This window comes from Anser anser, assembly GCF_964211835.1.
Source record: "Anser anser genome assembly, chromosome: 1".
NCBI classification, from domain to species: Eukaryota; Metazoa; Chordata; class Aves; order Anseriformes; family Anatidae; genus Anser; species Anser anser.
The window spans coordinates 151,740,427-151,752,718 of record NC_139720.1 but is presented as its reverse complement, the minus strand read 5'-3'; the positions used below and the strand labels follow the sequence as shown (position 1 = coordinate 151,752,718).

The window sequence follows — 12,292 nt, the reverse complement described above, 5'->3', positions numbered from 1 at the left end:
GCCACTTTTACAGGAAGTTTTGCAGTAGACTTGTCTAAGCTAAAGCTGAGCTAGTTGAGCTCACATATCCCAGGGCCTTCACAGTGACAGAGGAAATGTCTTGAAAGAGTACATAGAATTCATTTACAGGAATCTTAAATTTAAATTAGTGTAATGGATTTTAATAGCAGAGGACAACTTTTCCGCAGAGCTTTAAAAGCATTAGATAGATGAGATAAAATTCTCTAATGAACTCTAAACTTAAATATTTTGAACTAAATGTCTATGCATTTAGAGATCTATCTGAAAATCTATTTCTTTTAATAGAGACTATTTTTAGGATAACCAGGCAACATGAGAGAAGAAAGGGTGGAAGAAACCTTTTCCTGATTTTTCTGCACAGCATAATTATACTAGGAGATTAAATTAGGAGGTTTACACATGTAATAAATAGTCTCCTCCCTCCCTTCCCCTTTCCTCCTTACTGATATATGCACATCTGAGAGTGTTTAGTGAAAGGCGGAGGAAGAGATAGCATACTCTTCCTTTGAATTTGTTCTTCAGTGTGTAACAGTGCTCTTAAATGACAAAAGCTAAGTCAGTCACTCAGTTATCTTTACTGAGATCTGTCAGACTAGACGGTTACTTGTTTAGCTCTCTTCTTGTTGGACCAACCAAGTACTGAATATTATGTTCATCACTGGGAACTGAATGCAGGAGGCATCACAACTTACAGATCCTCGTAAATTCTGGGCAAAATTTTGCTCCAGTCTAGACTGAACGTCCCATTTTAGTATCTCAGAATTAGGTACTTAAATTCCATAAATTATGTTGTTTTTCTTGTCATTATGTTCTATTAGACAGCTGTACCATTAATTTTTGCAACTATGGGCAAAGATAAAAAGGAAAAGCAAAAAGCAGCACCTCCCACTGTAACCCAGACTGTATCATCTTTTGCTGAACTTACTTCCCAGCTTAATATCACATCTGCATCAAGTAACCTGCTTCATCTTGTTGTTCTGGGACAACAGATCCGTGATCTCAAAAGATGTGCTTCAAATCCACCCAAGTGGCCAAGCAGCTGTAAGATGACATGCTAGTCTATTGTTCCCTGCAGAACAGTAAAAATGCCAGGCAATGAGGCCAATTCAAAATTGGTATTGATGGGACACGAACCTGTGCGATAACATGAACATGACTGGCCTGTTAAGCTCTAACTGTGTTTCTCCAGCATGTGCTGAAGAACAATGATGGCTATTAGTTTGTTTTTACAGAGAGAGGACTACTAGCAGGTGCTTTAAGTCTCTCCAGAGAGCTTTGGTACAAAGATGATTAACTGCCTGAGTCAGGACTTGGAGCACACACACAATGACTCTGTGTGATAGTAGAAAAGACAGTGTATGTAATATTAGGTGGGATGGGAAACTGCTTGCATATCAGGTAACAGATACCTAGAGCAAATCATTAACACTCAGTCCACAGTACAGGAAAATGTTTCTTTGGGAAAGAATATTTGGTTTGCAGTTCTTGGTTTGCAGTTCCTAAAATATAAAAACTTGCTAAATTTATGGAGAATTCTTTTTGTCTGTCTCTAAAGAAAGTGTACATATACAACTGCTAAGCCATGCATTACTTATTAGAGAAGGGGATGAGACTATCATTGAAGAAAACATAATTCGTATTTCAAAACATGATAGAAATTCTGACTTTAAAAAATACTTCTTGTGGAAATGTACTTTCATACTTCGATATTCTTATTATTTTTCAAAAACAAATGTCAAGAATTTAAACTAGAATAATAAAAATCTTTTTTTTTTTAGCCAAAACAACCCTTGTAAAAACATACTAGCCACATATTACATTATATTTTTAGTTTACTTATATTTTAGTATATTTTTAACAGTATATTTATTAACTAATAAAATATTTTTCAATGAAATTAATTTGTGTAACAACATCTATGACTTACATATGAATGGATTCATGTCTGAGGAGAAAGCAAAGGTGTGTATTTTAGTCACTTATTGAAATCCTTCAATAAATTCCTGCAGGCTACATATGCCATTGATTGGCATCTGTATACACTTAAAACAAAGGGAAAAGAATTCCCACTGGCACAACCCCTGGGGACTGGGGAATTTCTTTCTTTTATCTATTGTGGGTGTAAACACTTCATCTCACCCTTCCAAACCAAAGCTTTTGCTCCTGAAATTAGATATACTTCGCGCTTCTTGTCACATCCCAGCTCTCTGTGCAGAGAGGTCCTCTAAGGAGCTTCTGCTTATCTTGTTTTACTTTGAAACCTGTTCAAAGGAAAGAAGAAAGTTCCCACTTAGCCTAGTTAGCCTGAGACTAGATCATTTGGTTTGCTTATGGAAAGGCTTCCCTTTAAAGATAAGGGCCCTTAGAATGCATCAGATAATTTGAGCTAAACTTTTGGGTTGTATGTCTTACTGTTGGTTTAAGTACTTCCGCAGCTGTCTGCTCTAGCATGTGAGCACATCACATCACATTACAGCATCCCAGTGAGATAAGAAAATGTCTTAATTTTTTGCCTGGGGAGCTGAATCACAGGGTAGGTGAAGAATCTCGCATGAAGTTAAATGGAAACTGTGGGAAGCTCTGTGGTTGATCCAAGGTACTCAGACTAGATCTCATGCCCCAGAGCAATGCCATGTCCACAAAAGCAACTTTTCTTCTACTTTTGTCATCTGTGATAACAGCTAGAAAATGCTTTTTGTTGTGAATCTTGTCCTAATCATGCACAGAGCTGAATTGGTGGCAGTGCTGCTTAAGTAGATGTACAGCATTTTAAGATGCTATTCACACCATGCACAGATACATTTTTGTAGGATGTTGAGTGCTGTGCGTTCTTTCCTGATATAAATAAACATTAAGGACTTAGCCATATAAACAGATTTTTGTGGCTTCCATGGCAAAATAAATGAATGTGTTCAAATGCACTTTAAAGTTCAGAGAAAATAATTAAGTGAACTTGTTTTTGTCAGATTTTTAGGATAAGAATACATAATGATTTACTATGATTCAGCTGATTCATCTATTCCAAATTGCAATATTAAGACCATTTTTATCCCCAAATTTGCACTGTTATAATACAGACATTCTGTGACCAAAGTGAAACCATGTCCTTCAATAGTGATCCTCCTCTGCCTTCAAGTGTGCATTAACTTGATTCTGGATTAATTTTTCCTGTATGTTTAGCAAGAGGTAGTTAGAAATAGGATTGATTCTTCAATGGTGCATTTTTTTTCCCCCAGTTTAAATAAGACTTAGCTATCATCTAAGTCAATTTATGAAACCAGTTAAGGAAAGGTATCTGAAACAAGTTATTTTGTCTTCTTGTGTGCTCTGTCTACCAGTAACAATGAAAAAGGGAATGATGGCACTTGGACTGAGGTGGATTAGACAGCACAGCATCATCTGGTGCAGAAACTCATCCCTGTGTAGTGTTTGCCTCACAGTCACTGTGTCTCTGTTGTCTGTGTGAGTGACACAGGGAAGGGAAAGGTGCATCTTCTAGGCTGCAGCTATAGCAATTACTAATGTCTCTGGTACTCAGTGATTGCTTGTGACAGCTGCTGCTATCTGTGCATGTAACAATTTTCACTGAAAGTCTGTATGGTGGAATACAGAAAGTGCTACCAAAAAGTGCAGACATCCCCATGAAAGTGTCATGACATTAGAGGAGAGACTTAGAAGCAAAATTAAGTATCAGCATATTTCTGTTCCAGGTTAAGTAAGAGATTGAAATCTCCACCATCAATACTAGTTGTGCAAGTTGATAGGAATAGTAATAAGTATAGAGATATTAGCTGAAGTATGCTTATATTTTGATATTTATGTACATACACACTTATATGTATCTCTATAAATACACATATATGTGTAACTGAACATTTTTTTTTCTTAGATTGTTCTTGCACTCTTAGAAGTATAGATGTCAAATTGATAGAAAATCACATTCTCCTAGTCTGCCTTTGGAGTCTCACTTATTCAGGTAGTTAGATAAAAGTTGTTTTAAATGTAAGTGAAGTATCATACACCATCATCTCTTTCTTCTATTACTTTTTTTTTTTTCTGTCATAAGCACCTTGTTTTGTGCTACTAGATGTTTCACTTGTTTTAATATTCATCTTTTAGCAATCATTAGCTCTTAAGCCAACAACGACAAGAACATTGTAAATTTTTATTCAATGAAAGATTTCTTTGCAATTTTATTTGCCTAATATTAGACACTGGACTGAGTAGTGAAGTTGTATTTTTTCTATCCTTGCCTGACTGCCTGGCAAATGTGTTGGTTTTAGGATTTCAGTGCCCAGTGTCTTCTATCTCTTTTGTAATGGCTCTTGTTCACTTCCATAATCTTTCTGGGATGGTTTAGATGACACAAACTAATTTTATTAACATGCTTCTTGGACTGGACTTGGACTTGGACTTGGACTAACCATAATCTTGTAAGCAATCCAGATACTGCACATGCAAAGCAGAAATGTTATGACTGTTGCCTCAGTGAGCTTTAACTTTTGATATTGCTATATTTTCCTTCATAGTATCACTCAGAGCCTTCAAAAGCACTGCTGGCTTCAGAAGTTTGTAGTTGCATCATCATTTTTCATAATACAATGCTTCCCAGGTGAATGAACTTATTGAGTATAGATGATGAACACTTGTAACTGACTTAGTAAAATCAAATACTTTGTGTACAGCAGTAAGATAATGCAATAGTTCTGTGCATCCTCAGGCCTCAGTTCTCAATTACAGTATATATATTTTTTTCAGGTTACATATTGACTCTGTTGGCTGCCAGATTTTTGGCAGTGTGGAGAAATTTATGGTGATATTGATGAACAGAGATGATTCTTATAATCTTTAAATAAGAGATATTTGTGTTAGGCTTCAAGTTTGTGGAACTACTCTTATGGCCTTTTTCCTCTACCTCCCTACAGTCAAAATAGATACTGGACTGTATTTTCTATTCTGGCATGATAAATTACACATGAAAATGTGATTAAAGTATGTTAATTTTACATTAGTTAAGGATCTGATTCAGCAAATAAAGTAGAAAAGTTAATCTAGAGGTAATACCCAGAATGATATCACTCTGCAGAGATCTTTTCAACTGGATTTATTTAGCCTATTTTTTGCATGTAGACTTTGCATATAGATTCAAAATTCAGGGAAGCTGGAAGAGAGGAATCAGAAGGGAGGTTTACCTAGCATAAAAACAAAATGCTATAAGAATTCCTCCTACTCAACCACTAGATACCAGAACCTGTCATGCAATAGTGGTTTATCATGGGAAATAAAAAGAAAGGTTGTGTGTGTAAATCAGGGTGTTAGCAGAGTTGTGACTCAACTTCAAAGACTTAACACTTCTTTTCCTCTATTTTACTTTTTTACTATGGCTTCTTTTCGCAATGAAAACTGCCTTCATCTGTATGTAACTCAAGGTCTGCCTTCCCGGGTACTTAAAACACCTCTCATTATAGCAGGGGTTTTGACCTTTTGCTTTAGAGTCATTGTAACTATCAGAGTGCTGCTTGGGAATGTTATAGATGGTCTGCAGCAGTGGCCTGAGAAATACTGAACTGCTTTCAGAGGGCAAGCTTCTTGTTGCTCTGAAACAACCAAGGGTCATGCGGTAGGGTAGCCATTAAAAAAAAACAACCAACCAAAAACAAACAAACAAACAAACAAAACCCCCACGAAACAACAAAAACAACAACAACAAAAAAAAACACTTAAAAACCAGCCCAAATAACTAGCATATTTTCATGTGGTCCCTGATACCCTACTGTCTTTGCCTTTGCAGATGGACTTGGCAGGATGCCTGAGTAATAATTACCAATAAGATTTTCTAACTTTTCTTAAGTTAAATGAGCCAGCTACTGAAAGAAATTTGTTCACTTGTTGTAGAACAACACTAGAATATTAAAGTGGGTAATATCATAATAAACAAATACTTAATGATTTTTTATTTCTTTACCACTTAAACTTCAGTGACTTCAAGGTTAGCCTAGGGTTTTCCTCTAGTGGAAGAGGGAGGGACGTCTGAGGAAGACAGAAGGCCCTCTGGAGATGGATGAGTGTTTTCTGTCTTTTACCAGTGATTTTTAGCAAAGGACAAGCTAATGAGTGTGTAAGTATGCAACCATGACAACAGCGCAGGAAGAGAGAGCCTCATTACCCACAAAATTGCTGAAATTACTGTTCTCATAGGTTTCCACTGAAGAGTTTTCCCTAGACTGCTTTTCTGTTATTTGTTCAGACTGTAGACTTTTTATAACTTTTGTAAACTTTTCATCTCTCTAATAAATTCTTTCCCAAACAGCTATGCCCATCTTGAAATCCAAAAATGTGATTGCAAGATGTAGAAACATAACCAAGAAACAACCCTATGTGCTTGCTAAACTTGGGTGTCAGCAGCATCTGCAAAACTTTCCCAGGACCCTACACCAACTTGGAATCCATGTTGATTTTGGTTCATATTTATTACTTGTCAATCTAACTTGTTTAGAACTGTTTCAGGTAAGCCTGCATGAACTGTGACATCATTTTTGAGTTCCAGTGTATACTATAATTTAAGTTTTGCCTGTTTACTTACCACTTCCTTTTGGTACGTATTTAGTGCTCAATACTGACTGTAGATAACAAAATTTTAGAAAAAGTCCATGATTTGGGGGGCTGTCTGCATATCTGAAGATATGTGTCCTTGCATACTAAAGGAACCAAAGCAACTTGACCCACGGGAACGGTGTTAAGCTGAAGCAGGGGAAATTTAGGCTAGACATCAGGAAGAGGTTCTTCACCGAAAGGGTGGTTGCACACTGGAACAGGCTCCCCAGTGAAGTAGTCACTGCACCAAGCCTGTCTGAATTTAAGAAGGGATTGGACTGTGCACTTAGTCACATGGTCTAAACTTTTGGGCAGACCTGTGTGGTGCCAGGAGTTGGACTTGATGATCCTTATGGATCCCTTCCAACTTGGGATATTCTATGATTCTGTGATTCTATGAACTTTTCATTTGCTTTTGCAAGGTAGGGGAGCGTTATGATCATCTTTTATCTGTGCACTTTTGCATTCAGTCAAAACTTTTGCAAAGCAGTTGTTGTTTTAGTATGCCAGAGAGGAGTGCATGGAGTGGGCTTTTTAAAGATCCTAATTTTGTTGATCCTGTTTTGTTCCTCCCTATGACAGAGTATATTGATTTAATTAATGTAGCTCCTAACTGGGGACAGAATCATAACAATATTGAAGGGACGCTGAACCATTAAAAAGAAATGACTTGTTGAGAACAACACAGCCAGGAAGAAGCCACAGATGGGACAAAACAGAGAATATTGGCTCTTCATTTTCCTTTTTTTTTTTTTAATGCCATTCTAGTCTAACAGTTCTCAAGCTGACTGTATGTTACATATGTGAGCTGAATTAAGCATGTCACCTTCCAGATCATAATTTAAAACCTTAAGTGATACTTGGTATAATAGTGATTCCTGCAGTAAACCACTGGCCAGCTCTCTACAAGTTATTAGACTGTCACTTACCGCTAGGTTTTGTTTACACTACTTGCTTGCTCCTCACTTCTACCATAAAGATCCTATAGTTCAGGCACTAAACTGTCAGTAATGAGAGTTAAGACATTTAGCTCATTGCTGGTCAGGTCAGTACCTTCACGTCCTTTTTGGAAATGGTTGACAAAAGAAAAGGTTAAGAGTTACACAGTAATAAGGTCATAAGACGTAGCAGGACAGCAACACAAGGGGGAGGAGAACAATGGCAAGGACAGCTGGGAGAGCTGAAATAGTAAAAGTTTGCTTGAGAGAATAACATCAAGAGGAAATGGAAACAGTCATGAGAAGAGAAAAGCAGATCATTAGAAGAGAAATAAAGTGTTGAGTATAGAAAGAATCCAGTATCATGTTCAATTAAACCTGTATTAAATATCTAGTCATGACACCCAGTCAGAGATTAAAAAGAGAAGAAAATTGATTGACCATTTAATAACTGACTTTTTATTTCAGTTAAAATAAGAACCAAAAAGAAGGATGCAGAAAATCTCTTTTATTGCTTATTTGCCTTATAAATTCTGAATTACCAAGGTTCAACAGGTTTCAAGTGGAACAATACTTCTTTATCTTACCACACGTCTGAACTGGGGATGTGATAGATAATCTAATATTATAAACTGCATTAAAGATATTGTGGGATAGTCATTTAAGGAGAAGTTTGTGTAATGTCACTAGTCACTGTATTCTGCACTATTAAAGAAGAGGCTTATTTTGAATTATTTTGCCATAGTTCTCTCTTAGGATGTAAATCAACTGAAGTTTCAGTTCAAGGAAATCTTCTTCAAAACTTCTAAGGTCTTTTCTCTTCCTCCCATGTGCCTCCCAATTAAATTGCATTCTTGATTACCCTCCAAAATCCATTCATTAATGCTGATTGTTAAATATCCACTCCCCATTTCCACTAACTACATAATTATCAGACTTCCCACAGCAAGAGCATTCATCCTGTCCTTTACAGTGCTCTCATATTGACATCCCTATCCTTTCCTCTGACCACTGACCTTCACCTTCTCCATTGACTCCACTGTCTTTTCTACTGTCAAAGCTCCTTCCCTCTATTTCTACCTGATCTAATTTTGAATGGATTTTGGTAAACATTTGATAGGTCTCAAGTAATGAAGAGTGAGCCTGAAGATTTTATGATAGTGAATCTTCAAAAGTTTTTTTCATCCTTCTGAAGTGTATTTTAAGGTGAGAATATAGTTTTGAAACTGAAAAAAAAAAAAAGTTGTATCTTTTAATATGTTTTGCAGATTATTTTAACATCATTTGGAACATGAATTATTAAGAGGGAAAAAAGTAAAAAAGTCATGGGAAAATGTAGTAAATATTTTGAAGTAAAGAAGAGAAAGCAGAAGGCCTTTAATTTAGTTGAACACATTTATTAGTTTTCTCTTATTTTTCTACCTTATCTTCTTTCTCCTTCTTCTCTCAATCTCCCAAACATTTATTTTTCCCTTGTCACTGAAAAATGAAGTGATGTATCACTGTTTGGTAGGTTATGTGGTTGGCAGAATCCAGATCTTGTCCGGTTGCAACTGCATTGAGCCACTGCCAGAACTGAACAATAAAGTTCTTCCTACCATAAAGTTACAGTAAAGGTTTTTTTTGAGATCTCTGTGGGATGTGATGATCAACTTTCTTTTCCAAATAACTATATGAAGGATCCTAATTCTTGAAACTTTAAGGTTTTGTTTAAGAACAAAAATTAAGAACAGATTTTTTTTCTCATTTTCTTTTTTTCTTTTTTCTTTTTTTTTTTTTATTCCTTTTATTTGTCTCTGAGCAGAAAGCAGAAGGAACAAATTTCTCTCCACACAGGGCTTCACAGAATCACTATGAACCTCTAACATGACAGGATGTGTTATAGGCCTGTCTGAAGGAGCGAGGTGTTGCCTTCTTTGGCTTTCAGGGCTGGAGTGGGGAATGGGATGGTGCAGGGGAAGCAGCTGTGCCACCCTTCATAATAAAAATGGAAAACGAAGAACTTTTCTCAGTCCTTTCACCTTAATAGGAACTGGCAGCAGTTTTGCTTTGTATTTTTAGATGCTTGCCAATGCATGAGAGTCCCTTTGCTTCCCTGTTCTGTTTAAATCAAAAAGCCAGACAAAGGTCACTGGTTTTATGAACTGTGTCATGTGGAGGGGGCATGCCTCTTAGGTGGAAAAAAATGATTGAAAATGAACAGGTGAATATAATCAAGATTTAAATCCCCTCTTAACATGGTAAATTCTGTGGGGCAAGTTAGCACGGCAGTGAAACAGGCAGGCATGGAAGCTCATATTTCCCCAGGGTGTGACTAACGCAGCTCTAAAACAACATACGTAATCCAAAAGTATTAAAGCATTCATAAAAGAACACTCCTCTAAGTCCAACGAATATTGTGTGAAGTGTGTGTCTGCTTTATATGATGTTGTTCCTTAGTCACAGTGCCTCAGCGTGGGATATCCTGGTGCACCTCTCTCTTTCTCTTCCTCTGTTTTATAGTGGAAACTTACCAATGTTAGTTGAGTATCCACTAGCATTTCTAGATATACAGGACATTTTTTTTTCCCAGGCAATAATATAAAGGTTATCTAAGCGCTCCCTGTCTGGGGCTGTCTAGGTGCCTATGCTTCAACTATGTACTACACAATATAAAAGTTTGTGACGGGAGCCTGTGGTACTTTTTTCTGTTTCTAGATAGGTAGTCATTATTTAATTGCTATGTTATTTCACAACATTTTGTAATTACCGGCCAGATTTGCTTCTGACCCATGCACCGATGTTCCAGGTTTTTCTTTCAGGTACACTGGAGTGGTGTCTTTGAATTAAACAGGATTGGCAGAATGTGCATTATAAACAAACAGTCCTTCATGTTTGAACATCTCAGAGCATAGGTTGGTGGGAATTTTATGTATAAAAAACAAAACAAAACAACAACAACAACAACAACAACAAAACCAAAAACAAACAAACAAACAAAAAAACAGAGCCTGGCCTTTCTGCATAAAATTCTACGTCAAAAAAGAAAACTCAGAAAGTAGTTTGTTACAATCAAGCGGAAAGTCGACAGAGACTTTTGAATTTTCCTGTTTTTGTTGTGTCTAATATCCAGCAATTGGTTAAGACTAATAGCCAGTTTCTCAGGGTTACATTAATACTTCAAAGAATTTGCCCCGGCCACGATTGAAAAATGGTTCTTCCTTTTCAAAATGTTGATGGTAAGTTTGATTAAAATCTTTTATCCCCATAAACAACTTGTGCAGTTAAATAATCTTTTTATTGTAGGCTTGTTTAATTTATTAAAGTTTTCATCTCATCTGTTTGCTTAGTAAAACCATTTATTTGTGAAGGTTGACAAATAGGGAGTCTGAGATTCCTAAGTGCAAATAAATATCTGTAGATGAAAGCTTCTACATCTACTTGAGAACAAATTATTATTTTGAGCAGAACCCTTACAAGATGTTTAAAGAAAAGAGAGGATTCCTCTGTCCCAGTCTATCACATAGCTGTGGAAATACTGGAACTGGAGATTATTCTCACTTAATGAATGAAAAGGGGTTTACTACTCTTAGCATGACGTCTTCTCTGGGGAAGACTGGGATTTTTAGCCCGGCCTTTGGACATCCTTATCCATGCTTTAGCTCCTAACTGCTTTAGTATGAGAATATGAGACCGCAATACTCATACACACATTAAGGTTTTTCTTCAGACAGGCTTTAGCAGCTGAAATGCAGACTGTGATGGAAATAATTTTGAAAAATGCTTGTAAAGTTGAATACCACAGTACTAAATCATTCTATTTCTTGTCATTTGCACTATTCCAGAAACACAGGGGTGAAGAAAACCACCTAATCGTCTTCAGAGAGAATTTCCAGGTTTCCAGCAAACACTGAGCTTGTCTCTAATCAATGGCTTATCTCCAAACCAGCAGGTTTCATGTTGGATGAGTCATCTGTTGGCACCATGCAAATAGGATTGCTCCACATTCATGAAAGAAGTTTGATCTGCACTCCCCAGCTGCTCATCCACACTTCTACACCCTCCTTTATTTAATGAAGAGCATTAGGGAGACACGTAGGAGAAAACTAGTACAGCTGAAAGGAAGGAAGGAAGGAAGGAAGGAAGGAAGGAAGGAAGGGAGGGAGGGAGGGAGGGAGGGAGGGTGGGAGCGAGGGAGGGAGGAAAGAAAGGCAGGCTAACTTTACCTGGGGTCTATGTGCACTGGGTGTCTGAATAAACACAGTGTCACCATAAGGAAGAAAACAATGTGGGAGTGAGAAGTAGTGGCTGTGGTGATGGGAAGGCAGGACTATGTTATTTTGGGAAAATGTTAGCTAAAAGAAATAGCTGAGCTACAATGAAGCTTTATGCTGGTTTGAATATTGGCTGTCCTTCCAGAATCACTGTAAATCTGGTATAATAAAACTGCCTATCAACATATGTTAACTAATTTAACAGAACTGTGGTCATATAGCCACTCCTGATCTAGGCAAACTTAAACAGTATGTGACCTGGCAATGCACAGGGCTGATACAGGTGATTTTGCAGCCTGTCTCATTCTGTAACCAGCTTGCTCAGAGATCAGGAGTTACAACCATCCATCCAGTAGTGATGTCCTTCCCACTGCATGAAATCAGCATTGGCAGAGCTAGGCATCCAGCCTGCAGTTCTGTCTATGCAAGTCATGCTGTTACTATACAGCCCTTACAACACCGATATAGTGTTAATGACATTTGCTA

The 12,292-nt window shown here is 37.1% G+C and overlaps 1 long non-coding RNA gene across 12 annotated transcripts in view; it reads left to right on the top strand.

Moving 5' to 3' along the window:
• The window catches only part of LOC310888175, a 51,442-nt gene that overhangs the window by 18,596 nt on the left and 20,554 nt on the right, over nt 1-12,292 (top strand). For 9 of the 12 annotated variants that reach the window (XR_014575848.1, XR_014575849.1, XR_014575850.1 and 6 more), the window contains one exon: nt 6,332-11,646. The exons of 1 other annotated variant lie outside the window; for it this stretch is intronic. This is a non-coding gene — a long non-coding RNA (uncharacterized lncRNA). Of the gene's footprint in view, nt 1-6,331; nt 11,647-12,292 lie in introns of those variants that run through there. 2 more of the 12 variants (XR_014575856.1, XR_014575857.1) reach the window with 2 other exon arrangements.